Source organism: Rhinoraja longicauda, chromosome 12, assembly GCF_053455715.1.
Source record: "Rhinoraja longicauda isolate Sanriku21f chromosome 12, sRhiLon1.1, whole genome shotgun sequence".
In the NCBI taxonomy this organism is placed as follows: Eukaryota; Metazoa; Chordata; class Chondrichthyes; order Rajiformes; family Arhynchobatidae; genus Rhinoraja; species Rhinoraja longicauda.
Window position 1 is genome coordinate 48,175,649 of NC_135964.1, and position 16,662 is coordinate 48,192,310.

Here is a 16,662-nt window from a genome sequence, read left to right on the forward strand (position 1 = left end):
AGTGTGCGAGGATCACTGGTCGGTGCGGACTTGGTGGGACGAAGGGCCTATTTCGCGCTGTATCTCTAAACTAAACCAAACTAAACTAAACTAAACTAAACTAAACTAAACTAAACTAAACTAAACTAAACTAAACTAAACTAAACTAAACTTTTGTCCCCTTTTCATCTCTTGCCTTTCACCAGCCATCCACCAATAATCCCCTCCCCCCACTCCCTCACCTGTATCCACCTATCACTTACCAGGATAGGACACAAAATGCTGGAGTTACTCAGCGGATTAGGCAGCATCCCTGGAGAAGATGGATCGTGCCGTTTCAGGTTTGGATCCTTCTTCAGTCTGCATCTGCAGTTTCTTGTTTCTACCACTTGCCGGGCTTTGTCCCAGTGCCACCTCTTTTCCTGCTTTCTCTCCCCCCCCCTTGCATTCAGACTGAAGAAGGGTCCACTGAGTTACTCCAGGTTGTTGCGTCACCCATTCCTTCTCTCCAGAGATGCTGCCTGCCCCGCTGGGGTTACTCCAGCTTTTTGTGTCTATCTAAGGAACTGCAGATGCTGCTTTACAAAAAAAAAAAACCCACACAAAGTGCTGGAGTAATTCAGCTGGCCAGGCAACATCTCTGGAAACTATGGATAGGAGACGTTTCGGGTCGGGACCCTTGTTGAGACTGCCACTGATTTCTGATTTACAGATTTGCTGAGTTACAGACTCAGGTTGATTTTCACGAAAACTTGCTTGTGGTGAAAAATCAAAAGTATTGGTAACAACTAACAGATTGGACAGCGGCCCAGTCATTGAACCTACATCAGAAGCACATGGTTCACAAGGAGATGGATGAGTCTCATTTATGTAGTGGTACCTCAAGGGATGTATGCAAGGCCTGGATAGAGTGGATGTGGAGAGGATGTTTCCACCAGTGGGAGAGTCTTGGACCAGAGGGTCACAGCCTCAGAATTAAAGGACGATGCTTTATTAAGGAAATGAGGAGAAATTTCTTTAGTCAGAGGGTGGTGAACCTGTTATTCGTTGCCACAGAAGGCTGTGGAGGCCAAGTCAACGGATATTTTTAAGGCAGAGATAGATAGATTCTTGATTTGTACGGGTGTCAGGGGTTATGGGGAGAAGGCAGGAGAATGGGGTTAAGAGAGAAAGATATTTATTCACAAAATGCTGGAGTAACTCAGCAGGTCAAGCAGCATCTCAGGAGAGAAGGAATGGGTGACGTTTCGGGTCGAGAGAAAGATAGATCTGCCATAGTTGATTGATGGGGTAGACTTGATGGGCCGAATGGCCTAATTCTGCTCCCCTCACTTGTGAACATGAAACATTGGCTGGGCAGGAGATGCACCATGGAAAGCATACTGTCGGGTTGCGTAACGGCTTGTTTCGAGGACAGCTCTGCACAAGCCAAAAGAAATTGGAGAATTGTAGAAGTAGCCTAGCCCATCGCAAAGACCAGACTTTCCACCAATGACTCCATCCACACTTCACGCTGCCTCAGAAAAGCAGCCGACACAATCCAAGACTTGTCCCACCCCGATCATTCCATCTTCTCCTTGGTCCTGTCCAGCGGGAGGTACGGAAGCTCAAAAGTGCGTGCCACCAGACTCAGGAACAGCCTCTTCCCCTCTCTTATCAGGCCTGAATAATCCTTCCACAAGCTCGGGTACTGTCCGATTCACCTCTACCCCATTGCCGACATTGGAATGGTCTATGGAACTGACGCGCTGCAATGCTGAGAACTACAGTATTGTCTGCACTCTGTAACTTACCCCAAACTCTATCTATTGTACTTGAGTTTGACTTGATTATATTTACATAAGGTAGGTCTTGGTACAAGGTGGCACAGCAGTAGAGCGCCAGAGACCCAGAAACCAGAGCACCTGGAGAAAACCCACACAGTTATAGGGAGAATGTATATAGACAATAGACAATAGGTGCAGGAGGAGGCCATTCGGCCCTTCGAGCCAGCACCGCCATTCAATGTGATCATGGCTGATCATTCTCAATCAGTACCCCGTTCCTGCCTTCTCCCCATACCCCCTGACTCCGCTATCCTTAAGAGCTCTATCTAGCTCTCTCTTGAATGCATTCAGAGAATTGGCCTCCACTGCCTTCTGAGGCAGAGAATTCCACAGATTCACAACTCTCTGACTGAAAAGGTTTTTCCTCATCTCAGTACTAAATGGCCTACCCCTTATTCTTAAACTGTGGCCCCTTGACTCTATAGACTCCGTACAGACAGCACCCTTGGTCAGGATCGAACCCGGGTCTCTGACACTGTCAGGCAGCAGCTCTACCACTGCGCCACCGCGCCGCCCTTTGATCTAAATCATGGTGCTCAGACACTGGACCAAGGACTAACCAGGATGAAGGAGGTTGAGACCAGTCACCCGCGGTCACAGTGGCGCAGCGGTAGAGTTGCTGCCTTACAGCGACTGCTGCGTCAGAGACCCAGGTTCGATCCCCACTACGGGTGCTGTCTGTACGGAGTTTGTACGTTCTCCCCATGACCTGCATGGGTTTTCTCCGAGATCTTTGGTTTCCTCCCACACTCCAAAGACGTGCAGGTTTGTAGGTTAATTGGCTTGGTGTAAATGTAAAAAATTGTCCCTAGTTGGTGTGGGATGGTGTTAATGTGCGGGGATCGCTGGTCGGTGCGGACCCGGTGGGCCGAAGGGCCTGTTTCCGCGCTGTATCTCTAAACTAAACTAAAAACAAACTATTCTATTCTTCAGAAGCATGAGGACCTCTTGACACTGCTATCAAACTCCAGAACCAATCACTCTGAAGAAGGGAGACACAAAATGCTGGAGTAACTCCACGGGTCAGGCAGCATCTCGGGAGAGAAGGAATGGGTGACGTTTCGGGTCGAGACCCTTCTTCAGACTGATGTCAGGGGAGGGGACATCAGTCTGAAGAAGGGTCCCGACCCGAAATGTCACCCAGCCTCAACAGAATCCCGTCTGGATTAGCTGTTGAGATAGGAGAGATTACATTTGGAGTATCGTGAGCTGTTTTGAACCCCATATCCGAGGAAGGATGTGCTGGTGTTGGACAGTGTCTGAAGAAGGGTTCTGATCCGAAACGTCACCCGTCCCTTTTTCACAAGTTTACAAGTTCACAAGTTATCGGAGTAGAATTAAGCCATTCGGCCCATCGAGTCCACTCCGCCATTCAATCATGGCTGATCTCTGCTTCCTAATCCCATTCTCCTGCCTTCTCCTCTTTACCCTTGACACCCACTTCTAATCAAGAATTTGTCCATCTCTGCCTTAAGAATACCCACTGACTTGGCCTCCACAGCCCTCTGTGTCAATGAGTTCCACAGATTAACTACCCTCTGACTAAAGAAGTTCCTCCTCACCTCCTTTCTAAAAGAGCGCCCTTTAATTCTGAGGCTGTGCCCTCTGGTCTTAGACTCTCCCACCAGTGGAAACATCCTCTCCACATCCACTCTATCACTGCCTTTCATTTCATTGTTCTTCTTCTCTCCAGAGATGCTGCTTGTCCTGCTGAGTTACTCCAGCACTTTGTGTCCACCTTCGATGAAGAGTGGCATCCTTTCTATGCCTCTTCACACCCACTTCCCAGAGGTGCTATCATGTAATCTTACTCTGAAATTTACCTCATTCGGTTATTCTGTTATCTATATACTAAAACGCTCGTTGGTCATCTTGTTTGTGACTGAACTTCAGCCAAAAACGGTACACGATAGCGCGACAATTTTAGGCCCACCTTACTCACCGTCGTCCCTTTCACGGTGAAAATGGTGATTTTATTGAAATTGGTGTTATATTTTTTGAGTTATTCACATTTTAAAGTTTAAATCTATATCCTAAGGGGGGAGAGGGGAGGGGTGGGAGGGAGGGAGGAAGGAGGATAAGGGGGGGTTGAGGGGGATGGAGTGGGGGGGATGGAGTGGGGGGGATGGGGAAGTGGGAGGGGAAGGGGGAGGGGGAAGGGGAGAGGGGATGGGGAGGGGAGGGGAGGGAGGGGGGGGGGAGGGTGCTGCACCAATGCAGGAGAGGTTTGGGCCCAACGGGTCCACTTGGTCTAGTTGTATTTTAATTTTTTATGCACTGTTTGGATTTTGCACCACAATCCTACTGTTGGACGGCGTTTTGCACTAGTCATTGTGCTCATTATTTTATTTATCTCTAATGTATGTGTATTGTTTAGTCTGTGAGTTTAAGTGAACACGGAATTTCATTGTTCTCTGGTGTATGTGGCAATAAACTAATCTGAATCAATAGACAATAGGCAATAGACAATAGGTGCAGGAGCAGGCCTTTCGGCCCTTCGAGCCAGCACCGCCATTCAATGTGATCATGGCTGATCATTCTCAATCAGTACCCCGTTCCTGCTTTCTCCCCGTACCCCCTGACTCCACTATCCTTAAGAGCTCTATCTAGCTCTCTCTTGAATGTATTCAGAGAATTGGCCTCCACTGCCCTCTGAGGCAATAGGCAATAGACAATAGGTGCAGGAGCAGGCCATTCGGCCCTTCGAGCCAGCACCGCCATTCAATGTGATCATGGCTGATCATTCACAATCAGTACCCCGTTCCTGCCTTCTCCCCATATCCCACCGACCCCGCTATCTTTAAGAGCTCTATTTAGAGCTCTAGAATCAGAATCTGAATCTGTACGCACATCAACTCTCAGCCCACAAACTGCCCCAAATTCTGAAAAAATATATTACAGAGAAAATTCAGTTTCAAAGAAAAGACAATATTTGTGAACATATTGCACGATATAAAAATTATATATCTAATCTAATGTAAGGAAATAGAAAGGAGAAGCATATTTTTTGTTGCAAGTTTACAGTTCGTGTTATTCCATGAAAAACTTTAGCCAACATCTGCATGGAATGTACGTTTTTTGCAGCGTAACCAGGGAACAGCTGGGCACGATGACGTCCACACTCCGTCACTACCTTTGTCCGCCCGGTCGGGAGTTAACAGTTAGCAAATAGACGTCCAGAAAGGAGAGCGATGTGTCTGGACGGCCTTCAATGGATGAAGACAATGAAGCGTTTCGCAAACAGTTGGAATGGACGTAGCAGGCGCGTCCGAGGGCGAAGAAAGCAGATGCTTAAACAAGATTATGGGTGAAACAGCGACTGTGTGATTCAGCAGCGAAACGTGTTTGCACTGCGCATTCTTGGTGAGTGTGCCTGCTGTCGAGATCTTCGCCGTTCAAAAGTGAATCTGGAGATTTGAGCACAGCTCAAATTTGTGCGGTCACGGTGGCGCAGCGGTGGAGCGCCCTGGAGACCCGGGTTCGATCCCAACTACGGGCGCTGTCTGCGCGGAGTTTGCACGTCCTCCCCGCGACCCGCGTGGGTTTTCTCCGAAATCATCGTGTTTCCCCCCACACTCCAAAGACGTGCAGGCAGTGGAGGCCAATTCTCTGAATGCATTCAAGAGAGAGCTAGATAGAGCTCTTAAGGATAGCGGAGTCAGGGGGTATGGGGAGAAGGCAGGAACAGGGTACTGATTGAGAATGATCAGCCATGATCACATTGAATGGCTGTGCTGGCTCGAAGGGCCGAATGGCCTACTCCCGCACTTATTGTCTATTGTCTATTGTCTGTAGGTTAATTGGCTTGGTTCGTGTAAATTATCCCTAATGTGTGTAGGATAGTGTTAATGCGCGGGGAGAACTAGTCGGTGCTAAACACAGGAGGATAAGGGGTGATCTTATAGAGGTGTACAAAATCATGAGAGGAATAGATTGGGTAGACGCACAGAGTCTCTTGCCCAGAGTAGGTGAATCGAGGAACAGAGGACATAGGTTTAAGGTGAGGGGGGAGAGATTTAATAGGAACCTGAGGGGTAATTCTTTTCATGCAAAGGGTGGTGGGTGTATTGAACGATCTTCAGGAGGAGGTAGTTGAGGGAAATGGGCCAAACACAGGCAGGTGTGACTAGTGTAGTAGACGGGGCATGTTGGTCGGTGTGGGCAAGTTGGGCTGAAGGGCCTGTTTCCATGCTGTAAGACTCAATGACAATGACGAAAGCAATCTGGAGCGATTAAATGTCAAAAATAACGTTCCTACAAGTTGAGGAAAGTATTAATGAGGTTAAGGTTGACCGTACATTTTCTCATTTGATAATGTGCGGCACGGTGGCGCAGCGGTAGAGTTGCTGCTTCACAGTGCCAGGGATCCTGACTACGGGTGCTGTCTGTACGAAATTTGTACGTTCTCCCAGTGACCGTGTGGGTTTTCTCCGGGTGCTCTGGTCTCCTCCCACACTCCAAAGACGCAGGTGTGGGGACGGGACGGGTCTATCATAGATTTAAATTAATTGGCCTGGATAGAGTGGACGTGGAGAGGATGTTTCCACCAGTGGGAGAGTCTCAGCATAAAAGGACTCCTTTAGAAAGTTGAGGAGGAATTTCTTTAGTCAGAAGGCGGTGAATCTGTGGAACTCATTGCCACAGACGGCTGTGGAGGCCAAGTCAACGGATATTTTTAAGGCGGAGATTGACAGATTCTTGATTAGTACGTGTGTCAGGGGTTACGGGGAGAAGGCAGGAGAAAGGGGTTGAGAGGGAAAGATAGGTATCACAAAATGCTGGAGTACCTCAGCGGGTCAGGCAGCACCTCAGGAGAGAAGGAATGGGCGACGTTTCGGGTAGAGACCCTTCTTCAGACTGGGCAAGACAGATCATCCATGATTGAATGGCGTAGTGGATTTGATTTGGCCGAATGGCCCAATTCAGCCCCTAGAACTGATGAACTGACAAGAAGGATCAGAGGGAATTTGAGGGGAAAAAGAAAATCACTCGATGAGTGGGCACGCTGTTCCTGAGAAGGACACGGAGTAAAAGCTCTCAGCAACTTGACGGCCATTGGTTGAACCGTAATCAGTCGGGACAAGGAACTGCAGATGCTGGTAAATACACAAAAAGAACACAAGGTGCTGGAATCACTCAGCAGGTCAGGCACATCTCTGGAGAACAATGTTTAGGCGACGTTTCGGGTCAAGACCTTTTACAGACAGAGATGTCCGTCCAGAGATGGTGCCCGACTTGCTGAGTTACTCCAGCTCTTTGTATCCTGAACCATGTGTAGGGCTATAGACCAAAATACTGGGAAATGGAATAACCTCAGGTTAATCTTTGGCCACCATGGATAGGATGGGCCAAATGGCCTCCTCTGTACCATTATTCAGCAGGAATTGGGCCACACTGCAGACAAGATCAGTATTTATTGCCCATCTCCAGGCGCCTTTGAGAGATGGTTGAGCTGTCCTCTTGATCTACTGCATCCCTTCTGGTGAATAGGGCGGCACGGTGGCGCAGCGGTAGAGTTGCTGCCTTACAGCGAATGCAGCGCCGGAGACTCAGGTTCGATCCCGACTACGGGCGCCGTCTGTACGGAGTTTGTACGTTCTCCCCGTGACCTGCGTGGGTTTTCTCCGAGATCTTCGGTTTCCTCCCACACTCCAAAGACGTGCAGGTATGTAGGTTAATTGGCTGGCCAAATGTAAAAATTGTCCCTAGTGGGGTGTAGGATAGTGTTAGTGTGCGGGGATCGCCGGGCGGCGCGGACCCGGTGGGCCGAAGGGCCTGTTTCCCTGCTGTATCTCCAAATCTAAAAATCGAATACATTTCCATTGTGTTGTTGGGTCAGGAGGGCCAGCATTGATTAAGGAGCTGTGATATATCTACAAGCAGTTTTGCATGGTATCCAGTCAAACCATGCCACATAAGGGCGCAGACAAACTCATACACACGTGCAACTGTAGTGCAAAGAAAAAATAAACTGGGTGCAGAACATAGTGAAGATAGACACAAAATGCTGGAGTAACTCAGCGGGTCAGGCAGCATCTCTGGAGAAAAGGAATGGGTGACGTTTCGGGTCGAGACCCTTCTTCAGACCCTGAAGAAGGGTTCCGATCCAAACGTCACCTATTCTTTTTCTCCAGGGATGTTGCATGACCCAAGGTGATTAGTACCGGTGTCAGAGGTTATGGGGAGAAGGCAGGAGAATGGGGTTAGGAGGGGGAGATAGATCAGCCATGATTGGATGGCAGGGTAGACTTGATGGGCCGAATGGCCTACTTCGACCCCTATGACTTATGACCTTATGACCCACCAAGCTACTCCAGCATTTTGCGTTTGCCTTTGGTATAAACCAGCATCTCTGGTTCCTTGAAGCACATTATGCAGCACACTGCGTGACAGCTGCAGAGAAAGTGCAGGGGTTGCAATGAGGTAGATTGGGAGATTGGGACCACACCTGCAGTTGATGAGAAACCAATTCAATTGTCTGATAGCAGCGTGGAAGAAAATATATAACATATAACATATAACATATAACAACTACAGCATTGAAACAGGCCTGACCGGCCCTACCAGTCCACGCCGACCATTTTCCCTGACCTAGTCTCATCTACCTGCACTCAGACCATAACCCTCTAATCCCCTCCTATCCATATACCTATCCAATTTACTCTTAAATAATAAAATCGAGCCAGCCTCCACCACTTCCACCGGAAGCCCATTCCATACAGCCACCACCCTCTGAGTAAAGAAGTTACCCCTCATGTTACCCCTAAACTTTTGTCCCTCAATTCTGAAGCTATGCCCCTTGTTGGAATCTTCCCCACTCTCAAAGGGAAAAGCCTACCCACGTCAACTCTGTCCGTCCCTCTCAAAATTTAAAAAACCTCTATCAAGTCCCCCCTCAACCTTCTACGCTCCAAAGAATAAAGACCCAACCTGTTCAACCCTCTCTCTGTAGCCTAAGTGCTGAAACCCAGGCAACATTCTAGTAAATCTCCTCTGTACCCTCTCCATTTTGTCGACATCCTTCCTATAATTTGGCGACCAGAACTGCACACCATACTCCAGATTCGGCCTCACCAATGCCCTGTACAATTTTAACATTACATCCCAACTTCTATACTCGATGCTCTGATTTATAAATGCCCTGTGAGCTGGGATTATTGATTACCAATGAGCACAACTTTCTCAAGATATATGTGCAAGATATATAACGTTAACCCAGTGGGGCTCTCCCTCATGTGCTCAATGATACACTTGCCCCAATGCTGCTTGACATGGGCAGCCAATCCCACCTCTGCAATGCAAGCCCTCGGGTCCATGCCTTGGTGGAGGCTGGAGGCAAACGCCCCAGGCAGAATCTAAGCTGAACAGTGAACGGGTAAGTTATCCATGAGTGAATCCTGCTTCAAGTTAAGACAACTTTCCTTCGCTCTGCTGATGATGGAGAGTGGGCTGAGAGGGACAACAATTAGCCAGGCTGGATTTTGTTACACTCTTCATGAACAAGGCAAACCTGGGCAATTTCCCTTCTTGTGAGATAGATGTCAGTGTTGTAACTCTGCCGAAACAACTTTAGTTTTAGAAACACAGAAACATAGAAAATAGGTGCAGGAGGAGACTATTTGGCCCTTTTAGCCAGCAGCGTCATTCGTTGTGATCATGCCTGATCATCCACTATCAGTAACCCGTGCCTGCCTTCTCCCCATATCCCTTGATCCCAGAGCTCTATCTAACTCTCTTTTAAATTCATCCAGTGAATTGGCCTCCACTGCCTTCTGTGGCAAAGAATTCCACAAATTCACAACTCTCTGGGTGAAAAATTTTGTTCTCACTTCAGTTTTAAATGGCCTCCCCCTTATTCTTAAACTGTGACCCCTGGTTCTGGACTCCCCCAACATCGGGACCGTCTTTCCTGCATCCAGCCTGTCCAATCTCACTTCAGTTTTAAATGGCCTCCCCTTTATTCTTAGACTGTGGCCCCTTGTTCTGGACTCCCCCAACATTGTGAACATGTTTCCTGCCTCTAACGTGTCCAACCCCTTAATAATCTTATACGTTTCGATAAGATCTCCTCTCATCCTTCTAAATTCCAGTGTAGACAATAGGCAATAGACAATAGGTGCAGGAGGAGGCCATTCGGCCCTTCGAGCCAGCACCGCCATTCAATGTGATCATGGCTGATCATTCTCAATCAGTACCCCGTTCCTGCAAGGGAAAGCAAGGGATATGGAGAGAGAGCAGGAACGGGGGTACTGATTTTGGATGATCAGCCACGATCGTATTGAATGGTGGTGCTGGCTCGAAGGGCCGAATGGCCTACTCCTGCACCTATTTCCTATGTTTCTATGTTTTTTTTAATGTTTCTATGTTTCTAAGTCCCACAGGGGTGAACTGGATTCCATGGCCGACACGCCGCTTTTCTCGGGAGTCCTTTGTTTTGCCAGCAGGACGATGTGCTGTGGTAACTGTTGTGACTCTCACAACTTTCATCCTCTTGATGCGTGGAAACTTGGAGCGGGCGGGTGGCGGGACGGCATTCCTGGTGGTGTGAGATCAAATCAGCTCACACGATATGTCACGCCCTCCCCCCCACCCCCCCCCCCCCGGGTATTTCTGTCCTTCTGACACACACACACTGCAAGTTGACACCATTCTATCCGTATCTTGCTGGGTGTCAATCCAGCATTCAGCTGTTCCACTTCTTGGCTCACGTTTCTCGACGCCCATCTGGTCTTTGTGTGCGCCTTAATAATAATAATAAGAAGAAGAATAGGAATAACAATCCTTGCATCTGTGTAGATCTGTAGGAACCAAGAAATGAGGATGCTGGGTAGATACTCTGAAGGATACCAAGTGCTGGAGTAACCGAGCAGCACGATGGCGCAGCGGTAGAGTTGCTGCCTCGCAGCGCCAGAGACCCGGGTTCAATCCTGACTGTCATGCTGTCTGTACGGAGTTTGTACGTTCTCCCCGCGACCTGCGTGGGTTTTCCCCGGGTGCTCCGGTTTCCTCCCACACTCCAAAGATCGTGCAGGTTTGGAGGTTAATCTGGCTTCGGTAAAAATTGTGAATTGTCCCAAGTGTTTGCAGGATAGTGCTAGTGTGCGGGGATCGCTGGTCGGCACGGGCTCGGTGGGCCGAAGGGCCTGTTTCCGTGCTGTATCTCTAAACCAAACTAAACTAAACTCAGCAGGTCGGGCAGCATCTCGTGGATAGGGATAGGCAACGTTTCAAATCGCGTCTGAAGAAAGGGAACCGACCCAAAACGTTGCCTATCCATGTTCTCCAGAGATAGAAACATAGAAAATAGGTGCAGGAGTAGGCCATTCGGCCCTTTGAGCCTGCACCGCCATTCAATATGATCATGGCTGATCATCCAGCTCAGTAACCTGTACCTGCCTTCTCTCCATACCCCCTGATCCCTTTAGCCACAAGGGCCACATCTAACTCCCTCTTAAATATAGCCAATGAACTGGCCTCAACTACCTTCTGAGGCAGAGAATTCCACAGACTCACCACTCTCTGTGTGAAGAAATGTTTTCTCATCTCGGTCCTAAAAGACTTCCCCCTTATCCTTAAGCTGTGACCCCTGGTTCTGGACTTCCCCAACATCGGGAACAACTTAATACATCAACTACCCTGTGATTCATCTGCCATCTTATACTTTACACTATGTGATAAGGGACAATTGTGTGCTGTTTGGTCTCCTAATTTGAGGACGGACATTCTTGCTGTTGAGGGAGTGCAGCGTAGTAGGTTCACCAGGTTAGTTCCCAGAATGGCGGGACTGACATATGATGAAAGAATAGGTCGACTGGGCTTATATTCACTGGAATTTGGAAGGGTGAGAGGGGATTTTAAAGAAACATATAAAATTCTTAAGAGATTAGACAGGCGAGATGCAGGAAAAATTTCCCAATGTTGGGGGAGTCCAGAACCAGCGGTCACAATAGACAATAGACAACAGGTGCAGGAGGAAGCCATTCGGCCCTTCGAGCCAGCACCGCCATTCAATGTGATCATGGCTGATCATTCTCGATCAGTACCCCATTCCTGCCTTCTCCCCATACCCCCTGACTCCGCTACGGTTTACGAATAAGAGGTAGGCCATTTAGGACTGAGATGAGGAAAAACCTTTTCACCCAGAGAGTTGGGAATCGGTGGCATTCTCTGCCACAGAAGGCAATAGAGGCTAATTCACTGCATATTTTCAAAAGAGAGTTACATTTAGCTCTTAGGGCTAAAGGAATCAAGGGATGTGGGGAAAAGGCAGGAACGGGGTACTGATTTTGGAATGTCAGCCATGATCATATTGAATGGCGGTGCTGGTTCAAAGGGCAGAATGGCCTACTCCTGCACCTATTTTCTATGTTTCTATGAATAACGTTTAGCGCAAGGTAAAGCCAGCAAAGTCCAACCAAGGATTGTCTAAGGGTCACCGAAGAGGTGGATAGTACTTAATTCCTTTATGTTATTCCCTTATCATGTCTGTACACTGTAAATGGCTTGGTTGTAATCATGTATTGTCTTTCCGCTGACTGGCTTAGCACGCAACAAAAGCTTTTCACTGTACCTCGGTCCACGTGACAATAAACTAAACTCAACTGAAACTGAACTGAACTATTTCCCCCATGTTGCTCAGATAGGTGGTGTGTCTTCACACTGCGATCACCCTTCTTGTGCTATTGTGGTGAGAATCGAGACAACACGTCGGCCAAATGTAGTTCAAAAATGAAACCAGAACTCTGAAAGTGGAAGAGTAATTTTGTATTCTTGTTGGTTTTCTAAGCGGGATCTACCCTGTATTTAGGTTTTAGTTCAGAGATAGTGTAGGGGTTGCCAACTATCTCACTCCCAAATAAGGGACAAGGTGACGTCACCGCCCCGCGCCCCATGTGACCTCACCCAGCCAGTGGCCACGTGCTCCCGCTCCACCAATGGCGGCCGCCCGGGCCGGGAGGCGGGTTGCTATGCAACCTCCGTCAGGCGGTGTCAGGGCCTCTGGACCTACACTGTCTGGGCCTACTGCATCCGGGCCTACTACGTCTGGGCCTACAGCGTCCGGTCCTACAGCATCCTAGCCTACAGCCCCACCCCCCCGGGCCTAATACGGGACAAGGGATAAACCAATTTAGGGACGGGATAAACCAATTTAGCCCAAAATACGGGATGTCCCGGCTAATATGGGACAGTTGGCAACCCTAAGATAGAGCGCGGAAACAGGCCCTTTGGCCTACCGGGTCCCTGCTGACCATCAATCACCCGTACACTAGTTCTACCCTACACACTAAGGACAATTTACAGATGCCAATTAACCTACAAACCTGCACGTTTTTTAGATTTAGATTTAGATTTAGAAAATAGGCGCAGGAGGAGGTCGTTTGGCCCTTCGAGCCATCACCGCCATTCATTGTGATCATGGCTGATCATCCACAATCAGTAACCGTGCCTGCCTTCTCCCCATAACCCCTTGATTCCGCTAGCCCCTAGAACTCTCTTTTAAATTCATCCAGTGAATGTGGGAAGAACCCGGAGGAAACCTACGCGGTTACAAGGAGAATGTACAGGGAGAAGGTGGACAACTTGCCCACACCGACCAACATGCCCCATCTACACTAGTCCCACCTGCCTGCGTTTGGCCCATATCCCTCTAAACCCATCCTTTCCATGTACCTGACTAAATGCTTCTTAAACGTTGCGATAGTCCCCTCATTCCTTCTTGGAATGGTGCAATAGGCAAGGATAGCATTTTGGATGTAAGCTTTTATAATAAAAAGCAGAACCATGGATTCGGTTTTCATTGATAGAAGCAATGAATAACTTGGCTGAAATCCCCGGCTATCATTCACAAACACATCACTGACTCTGTCACCTTGTAAACCAGTGACCCAGAGTACTGGAGCGAGTTTAACGGAATAATTTCTCCAGGGCAATTCGAGAGGGGCAGTATTCGGAGATTTCGGGCTCACTTTTTTAGCCCAGTAGTTCTCCTTGTAGCCGTTTATTGGTATTTTGGCACAGCGCATGGGGAGCTGGGAGAGAGGACTGTCGGAGTGGCAGGAGGGGCCGAGAACGAAGGACGGAGAATGAAGAACAATGTACTAAGCTTTCCATAAATAACTGAGGGCGGTGAATATAATACCAGATAATCACATATCATGAGATGGAGATATGTTTTGAAGAACCCATTTTATTAGAATTAAAGAATAGAAAAAGGAGATATCACACTGGCAGATGTTCATTGCAAGATAGCAAAGATTGAGAAGAAGATAGTGGAGCAAAGTAACAAAGAATCATCGAGTTATAGTTTGATACAGCATGGAAACAGGCCCTTCGGCCCAACTTGACCCCACCGGTCAACATAGAAACATAGAAACACTGAAAAATAGGTGCAGGAGTAGGCCATTCAGCCCTTCGAGCCAGCGCCGCCATTCAATATGACTGATCATCGAAAATCAGTACCCCATTCCTTCTTTTTCCCCATATCCCTTGATTCTGTTAGCCTTAAGAGGTATATCTAACTCTTTCTTGAAAACATCCAGTGACCCTGGGGGGGGGAGGAGAATGCCGAGAACTGGGTGACCTGGCCTACAGGAGGCCGCTGAGAACTAAGGGGGGGCCCGGCATGGGGGGCTGCTGGGAACTAAGGGGGGAGGCAGGCATGGGGAGGGGGGAAGCTGGGAACTAAGGGGGGGCTGGCGTGGGGTGGAGCTGCTGGGAACTAAGGGGGGACCCAGTGTGGGGGGGCAGCTGGTAACTAAGGGGGACAGGCATGGGGAGGGGGGAAGCTGGGAACTAAGGGGGGGACCTGGAGTGAGGGGGCAGCTGGGAACTAAGGAGAGGCCTGGCGTGGGGGGTGGATGCTGAGAACAGGGACCCGGTGTGGGGGGGGGGGGGGGGAAAGGCTGAAAACGAATGGGGACCAGGAGTGGGGGGGGAGGGGTGGGTGTGCTGCTACCATGTGCAGTGGCACCCAGTATCTAGGACTGTTCGGTGAACTTATTTAACTTTATTGGCACCAAGACGTGGCCGACACTTGTGTACTGCCGAGGTGAGGTCTGCTGTATGAGTTTACCAGGTTGTACGCAAAAGAAAGCGTTTCACTGTACCTAGGTGCATGTGGCAATAAAATGTCATTGTGCATCGGAGTAACTCAGAGGGACAGGCAGCATCTCCGGAGAGAAGGAATGGGTGACGTTTCCGGTCGAGACCCTCCTTCAGACTTGACCCGAAACGTCACCCGTTCCTTCTTTTCCAGAGATAATGTCTGTCCCGTTGAGTTACTCCAGCATTTTGTGTCTATCTTCCATTTTAACCTGCATCTGCAGTTCTTTCCGACTTAATATTCATGCCGCTGGGGTGTAAGCTGCCCAAGCGAAATATGAGGTGCTGTTCCTCTAATTTGAGGCTTACTGGTGTTTCTATTTCGTATGTACTAAGCTTTCCATAAATAACTGAGGGCGGTGAATATAATACCAGATAATCACATATCATGAGATGGAGATATGTTTTGAAGAACCCATTTTATTAGAATTAAAGAATAGAAAAAGGAGATATCACACTGGCAGATGTTCATTGCAAGATAGCAAAGATTGAGAAGAAGATAGTGGAGCAAAGTAACAAAGAATCATCGAGTTATAGTTTGATACAGCATGGAAACAGGCCCTTCGGCCCAACTTGACCCCACCGGTCAACATAGAAACATAGAAACACTGAAAAATAGGTGCAGGAGTAGGCCATTTAGCCCTTCGAGCCAGCGCCGCCATTCAATATGACTGATCATCGAAAATCAGTACCCCATTCCTTCTTTTTCCCCATATCCCTTGATTCTGTTAGCCTTAAGAGGTATATCTAACTCTTTCTTGAAAACATCCAGTGAATTGGCCTCCACTGCCTTCTGTGAACATCGGCTTCTCCAACTTTAGATATTCCTCTGTCCCTCTCTTCCCCTCCCCCTTCCCAGTTCTCCCTCTATCTTCCTGGCTCCACCTATATCCTTCCTTTGTCCCGCCCCCCTGACATCAATCTGAAGAAGGGTCTCGAACCGAAACGTCACCCATTCCTTCTCTCCAGAGATGCTGCCTGTCCCGCTGAGTTACTCCAGGATTGTGCGTCTACCTTTGGTTTAAACCAGCATCTGCAGTTCTTCCATACACATTATTGATCATTGAATGGAATGCATGAGCAGGAGAAACAATGGGAAACTCAGCTGGAGATGTACGCCAAGTGCTGGAGTAACTCAGCGGGACAGGCAGCATCTCTGGAGGAAAAAGGACGGGTGTACTTTTCGGGACCCTTCTTCGGACTACAGTCTGCTACAACCATTGGAATGAGTGAATGCAATTGTGGCAGATTCCCAGTCCACAAAAACTTTCCAGTTCCAATTTACAAATTAGAGGATCAACCTTTTTCCAACGTTTTAACTTTTTATTTAAAAATAAACCTAAAGATCTTTTTTCCCCCCCTATCTTCCACCTTATAAAACCAAGACACGGAAAGAGAGGGATTGCTGGACGTAAAGAACCAGTCTGAAATTCCACAGCCCAGCTCCTGAGGAGCTCCACAGGAGATTTGCTTCAATATTCTGGGTCACTGGCTTAAGGTGACTGAGTCAGTGATGTGTTTATCAACTGCCTCCCTGGGATTTTACAACTGCTCACGCGACTAATTCAATGCTCCCATCTTGAAAACTGATCCCGCGGCCTTATTTTCAATTATAGACCTCCTTTATCTGAGATGTTAATTCAGTGCCTGCTTATTAATTGTTCCGAGAAGAAGGGGTCGTGTGTGCTGTTGTGAGTGCAAGCGTACATTTGAAGCTACTGCACGCCATCACACTCTCTCTACATCATGGTAAATC